Consider the following 5,982-nt stretch of genomic DNA (forward strand, 5'->3'; position numbering starts at 1 on the left):
TTTTTTAAAGATTTTATTTATTTATTTGAGACAGAGAGAATGAGAGAGACAGAGAGCACATGAGAGGGGGGAGGGTCAGAGGGAGAAGCAGGCTCCCTGCCGAGCAGGGAGCCCGATGCGGGACTCGATCCCGGGACTCCAGGATCATGACCTGAGCCGAAGGCAGTCGCTTAACCAACTGAGCCACCCAGGCGCCCGACAAGAGGTCTTGATATAGACCTTGGAGCTAACTTAGATACTAAAATGAGTAGAAGCATAGAATGTGGGTCAAGGAACAATGGCTTTTAGAAGGACTCCTTGAAGATGTTTCATGGAGAACTGGTATTTTAATCTACACGAGCTTTTCTGGAACACCAAGTCAGTGAAATGGAGCTGCCAATGTCAAGAGCAATGTTATATTCATGAATTAGTGTTTGAAGTGCTATGAAACTGAAGGGGCTAGGTGGTTTTGGTAGTGGGGGTTGGACAAGACTGGGGAGAAGGAAAAAGATAAAGGACATAGCACAGGGAAAATTTCTTGAGAACAAAGTAGATCACTGATTTATCTTACAAGATGTTATGGGCTGAATTGTGTTCCCTCAAAATTCATATGTTGAAGTTCTAACCCCTCATACCTCAGAAAGTGACTGTATTTGGAGATAGGGTCTTTAAAAAGGTACTAAGTTAAAATGAGGAATTAGTGTGGGCTCTAATACAATATGACTGATGTTCCAATAAGAAGAGAAGATTAGAGGGTGCCTGGGTGGCTAAGTTGGGTAAGCGGTCGACTCTTGATTTTGGCTCAGGCCATGATCTCAGGTTCCTGGGATCAAGCCCCGCATCAGGCTCCACACTCAGAGGGGAGTCTGCCTCAGGATTCTCTCTCTCCCTCTGCCCTTCACCCCGCTCTCACATGCTCACTCTCTCTCTCTCTCTCAAATAGATAAATAAGTCAAAAAAAAAAAGAAGAAGAAGGAAGAGAAGATTAGCGCATAGACACACAGACCATGTGAAGACACCCAGGGAGACCATGTGAAGACACAGGGAGAAGACAGCTATCTATAAGCTGAAAGAGGCCTCAGAAGAAACCAACCACACCAAGACCTTGATCTTAGACTTTTAGCTTCCGGAATTGTGAAAAAATAAATTTTTGTTAAGCCACCCAGTCTGTGGTACTTTGTTATGGCATCTGTAGCAAACCAACACACAAGATAACACCATTTAAGTTCTAGGAATCAAATAATAATACCATTAATGGGTTCTAGTTTGACCCAAGACCATTTCCTTCTCCTGCCCCATAGAAATATGAAGTCCAAGTTTGGCTGAATGTTGCCATTTTCTAACTCTTTAAGAAGATATTTCTTTTTCATAATATTCACAAGTTGCAATGAGTCAATATCACTCCTACTCTGGGGTGTAGGCCAGGATGTGGCATCATCTCCATTGTAATATTGTCATTAAAATCAGAAGGCAGGATGTTTACAAGCCTGCTGCTCTGTGAGTATTTTCAGTAGGAGGAGACTGATTGGTTTCTGCTCAGAGTGGAAGGGATGCTCTGGTCTCTTCATTTGTATCTAACAGAGGAAGATTTAGAGTGGCAATTGGAACGATACCACTGCTGCCCCTGCAATTACTATTGGTAGCTAGTTAATAATAGCAATTCCATCACAGTTCTTGGTTCATAATAAGGGCTTAATAAGTGTTCATTCACTTTTCTATTATTCTGTCACAGCATTTCACAGTATGTGAAGCTCTATCACATATGTTATCTCAATTTATCTTCAAAACAAGTCTGAGAAATATGAATTACTGTTATCACTTTTATTCAGATTTCTGATAAACTGTATCTCAGTGAGGGTAAGCTATTTTACCCAAAGTTGCACAGTTAATAGCAGAGATTGAACTCAGAGCAAGGTCACCTGTCTCCTCAAGCAGTACTCTTTCCAACTCACCCACCAGCTCTATTTTTTTTTTTTTAAGATTTTTATTTATTTATTTGAGAGAGAGAGAATGAGAGAGAGCACATGAGAGGGGGGAGGGTCAGAGGGAGAAGCAGACTCCCTGCCGAGCAGGGAGCCCGATGCGGGACTCGATCCAGGGACTCCAGGATCATGACCTGAGCCGAAGGCAGTCGCTTAACCAACTGAGCCACCCAGGCGCCCCACCAGCTCTAAATAGTACTATCCCACACTGTAAGTTTCAAATAATCTACTTTGATCAAGGAATGACATTTTCTCTATATTTCTGTATTATGTATATTTCTGTATATCAAATATTCTAGGTAATAGAGAACTTTGCCATTTATTATATGTATTGTGCTTATTTTACAAATACTATATGAATAAACATTTTGCACATGCAAATGAGCAGAAGAAGAGAAACCCCCTCAGTAAATTACTTCTCTCACCACTGGCCTTGGTTCAAGAATTTCTAAAGAGTGAGTACTTACAAATAATAATAAAAAGAGAATACTTAGAAGATACTTCCTCTTACATACAGAATTCAAACTACTAATACCCAGGGATAGATTAGTACCCAGTGTACTAATATACAAGTGTATTTATTTTATACTATAGATATACTATATACTATAGTGTATTTATTTTATAATATATATAGTCCATTTTACTTGGGGTGTATATGTGTATGGGGTGGAGAGGCGACTGCATCGTTTTATAGCAATATGTCTTTTTATTCGTTATGCTAAACTTACAAGCAAACTTTTGGAACATAATCCATTCGTTGGATGGGGACTCCTTAAAAATTCAGAATTTTCGGGGCACCTGGGTGGCTCAGTTGGTTAAGCGACTGCCTTCAGCTCAGGTCATGATCCTGGAGTCCCGGGATCGAGTCCCACATGGGGCTCCCTGCTCGGCAGGGAGTCTGCTTCTCCCTCTGACCCTCCTCCCTCTCATGCTCTCTGTCTCTCATTCTCTCTCTCACAAAGAAATAAAAAATCTTAAAAAAAAAAAAAATGGGCGCCTAGGTGGCTCAGTTGGTTAAGTGACTGCCTTCAGCTCAGGTCGTGATCCCGGAGTCCCGGGATCGAGTCCTACATCAGGCTCCCTGCTCGGCGGGGAGTCTGCTTCTCCCTCTAACCCTACCCCCTCTTGTGCTCTCTCTCTCACTCTCTCAAATAAATAAATAAAATCTTTAAAAAAAAATTCAGAATTTTCAAAGAATTATTTTATGTTCCTCTTAAACCAATCCTTTCATGATTTGGAGGGTACGTCAAGAATCGTACAATAGCTATAGATTATTGTGACATATATGACATAACCCAATGATAGATGCCCTATAGACACAGAGAAGGACTAATTAATAAGACACTGGGTGATGACAAAGTATTAATGACATTACATAGGTGTTACTATGCTGTTGGAAATTCTGTAAGAATCCCTGATAGCTTGTGAATGAAGTCCAGAATATGCATTGATTGATGACTCACCCCACACTCTTTCCTTCTTAGAGAAGGAAGATGATAGAAGCCCAGGTCAGAGATGTTTGATTGTGGTGATGAAGGGCCAATTACTAGGCATGATATACAAAGGTATTAAAATGGAGATTGAAAATTCAAAACCCTGGAAGTAGGGGCTGAGAGAGCCAGAAGGCAGGCATTCATTTCTACTTAGCTCCAGAACATTGAGGTAATGGGTAGGGTTGACCAACCACATATCCCTATTTGCTTCAAGCAGTTTCACTTAATGCCTGTTGTTCAGGCATAATTATTAACAGAAACTCCTCTCACTCACAAAAGTGTTCCAGCTTGTAAAATATGGTATATGGACACTCTAGTCATAGGAAAATTTAGGCATAATACTGCCTGGTCTTCTGATTTTTTCAACTCAGAAATTTGGGTTTTAAAAAACATCTTTGGATTTTTAATGTGGGCAACAAATTCCAAATTTTTAAAAATGTTGAGGCCAAGGAAAACTCATGAGGGCAGAATCTGGCATGGGATCCGCCAGTTTGTAACTTCTAGGTTAAAATGTCTGGCTGATATGAGAATGCTCTTTGGTTTGCCCTTTGGAGAATTTGTCTCTCATGTGGCTGGTGAGAAAAGGTCTTTGGGTGCTTCCTACGTGGGAGGGCCTTCTTGCTCTAGAAAGTTCCAATAGAAATCAGTGTGGACTTCATGAACTAAAAAGCCTGATATGAGCAACTTGGGCCAGTTGTTGTAGCCTTCAGTAATGATTATAGTTAGTGCTTCGCATGTACCAAGGAGCACCAAGGACTGCTGGCAACCATCAGGAGCTAGGAAGAGGCAAGAAAGGATTCTTCTCTAAAGCCTTCAGGGGGAGCATGGTCCTGCCAATGTCTTGATTTGGGACTTCAAGCCTCCAGGACTGTGAGAGAATGAATTTCTATTTTTTTTTTTTTAGGATTTTACTTATTTATTTTAGAGAGAGAGAAAACACAAGCAGGGGCAGAGGGAGAGGGAGAAGCAGACTCCCTGCTGAGCAGGGATTCCCAATGCTGGGCTCGATCCCAGGACCCAGGGATCATGACCTGAATGGAAGGCAGATGCTCAAGTGACTGAGCATTGTCGACTGTACTAAATGCATTACATAGATGATCTCATTTACTCTTCACAATAGTTCTACAGGGAAGATATTACTATCTCCGTTGTCCTAATGAGGAAACTGAGACTTAAAAGACTAACTAGTTTGAACAAGCTCATCCAGCTAGTAGGTGGCAAAATCAGGATCTGAACTCATATCAAACTTGACTCCAAAGCCCACAGCTTTATCCTTACTGTCTGTGGCTTCCCAAGGTAGAGAGATCAACCTTTTTTTCCCTTGGGACATTTTTTCATTTGAGTGAATCCTTTTTGACCTCTTGTCACTATAGAAAATTATAATATTGACTTTGGGTCTATAAGAAGACATTTTCTTGTTTTTATTCAGGGTTTTAGACCAGAGGCCCAGTGGTTCAGCCCCAATCTTAGAATGGGGGCCCCTTGGAAGTTTAGAGCCAAAGTCCCAGTTAGTTATAAGCAGTGTTCATTTGCCAGGTGTCCCTTCTGCTCAGATTGCTTGAGAATCTATGATGATGCTAGGCAGCTGGTCAAAGATTTAAGGTTTCATGATCTTAGTCATCTCTGTATCCTGTACCCATTTTAGAAATATAAATAAGAAATAGACCTCGCCCAATGGAGACTAAGAAAAGCATAGGATTTTCTTTCCATTATCTACTTGACCAAAAATTGGGGTATGTTTAACATGTTATACTGGGTTGGGTTGTGTCCCCCCAAGACTCACGTCTGCCTGGAACTTCAGAATATGATCTTCTTTGGAAAAAGGGTCTTTGCAGATGTAATTTGTTAAAAGGAGGTCACACTGGATTAGGGTAAGCCCTAATCTGATGACTGGAATCCTTATAAGAAGAGAAAGAGACACAGAGGCCTCCATAGAGAGAAGATGGCCATATAAAAATGAGTAGAAATTTAAAAAATGCACCTGTAAACCAAGGAGCACCAAGGACTGCTGGCAACCATCAGGAGCTAGGAAGAGGCAAGAAAGGATTCTTCTCTAAAGCCTTCAGGGGGAGCATGGTCCTGCCAATGTCTTGATTTGGGACTTCAAGCCTCCAGGACTGTGAGAGAATGAATTTCTATTTTTTTTTTTTTTAGGATTTTACTTATTTATTTTAGAGAGAGGGAAAACACAAGCAGGGGCAGAGGGAGAGGGAGAAGCAGACTCCCTGCTGAGCAGGGATCCCAATGTTGGGCTCGATCCCAGGACCCAGGGATCATGACCTGAGCGGAAGGCAGATGCTCAAGCGACTGAGCCACCCAGGTGCCCCAAATTTCTATTGTTTTTAACCATCCAAATTTGTGGTAATTTGTTATAGCAGCCACAGGAAACGAGTACACATGTTAAAGAAAAAAAATTACTGTAATGCCCATTCAGAATAGGAATGGAAGAATTTGTGTTGACTTTAAATTCAGAGTCCCGAAGTCAAAAGTTCAGAAAGTATTTCCTGGGCGCCTGGGTGGCTCAG

The 5,982-nt window shown here is 41.3% G+C and overlaps 1 long non-coding RNA gene across 2 annotated transcripts in view; it reads left to right on the top strand.

Moving 5' to 3' along the window:
- The window catches only part of LOC115942749 (uncharacterized), a 6,855-nt gene extending 5,715 nt beyond the window's left edge, over window positions 1-1,140 (top strand). For both annotated transcript variants that reach the window (XR_014144996.1, XR_014144997.1), the window contains exon 3: window positions 923-1,140. This is a non-coding gene — a long non-coding RNA (uncharacterized LOC115942749). The remainder of the gene's footprint in view (window positions 1-922) is intronic.
- Window positions 1,141-5,982: the final 4,842 nt, after the last annotated feature.

The sequence above is a fragment of the Leptonychotes weddellii genome, chromosome 4 (assembly GCF_054177405.1).
Source record: "Leptonychotes weddellii isolate Sample4059 chromosome 4, ASM5417740v2, whole genome shotgun sequence".
In the NCBI taxonomy this organism is placed as follows: domain Eukaryota; kingdom Metazoa; phylum Chordata; class Mammalia; order Carnivora; family Phocidae; genus Leptonychotes; species Leptonychotes weddellii.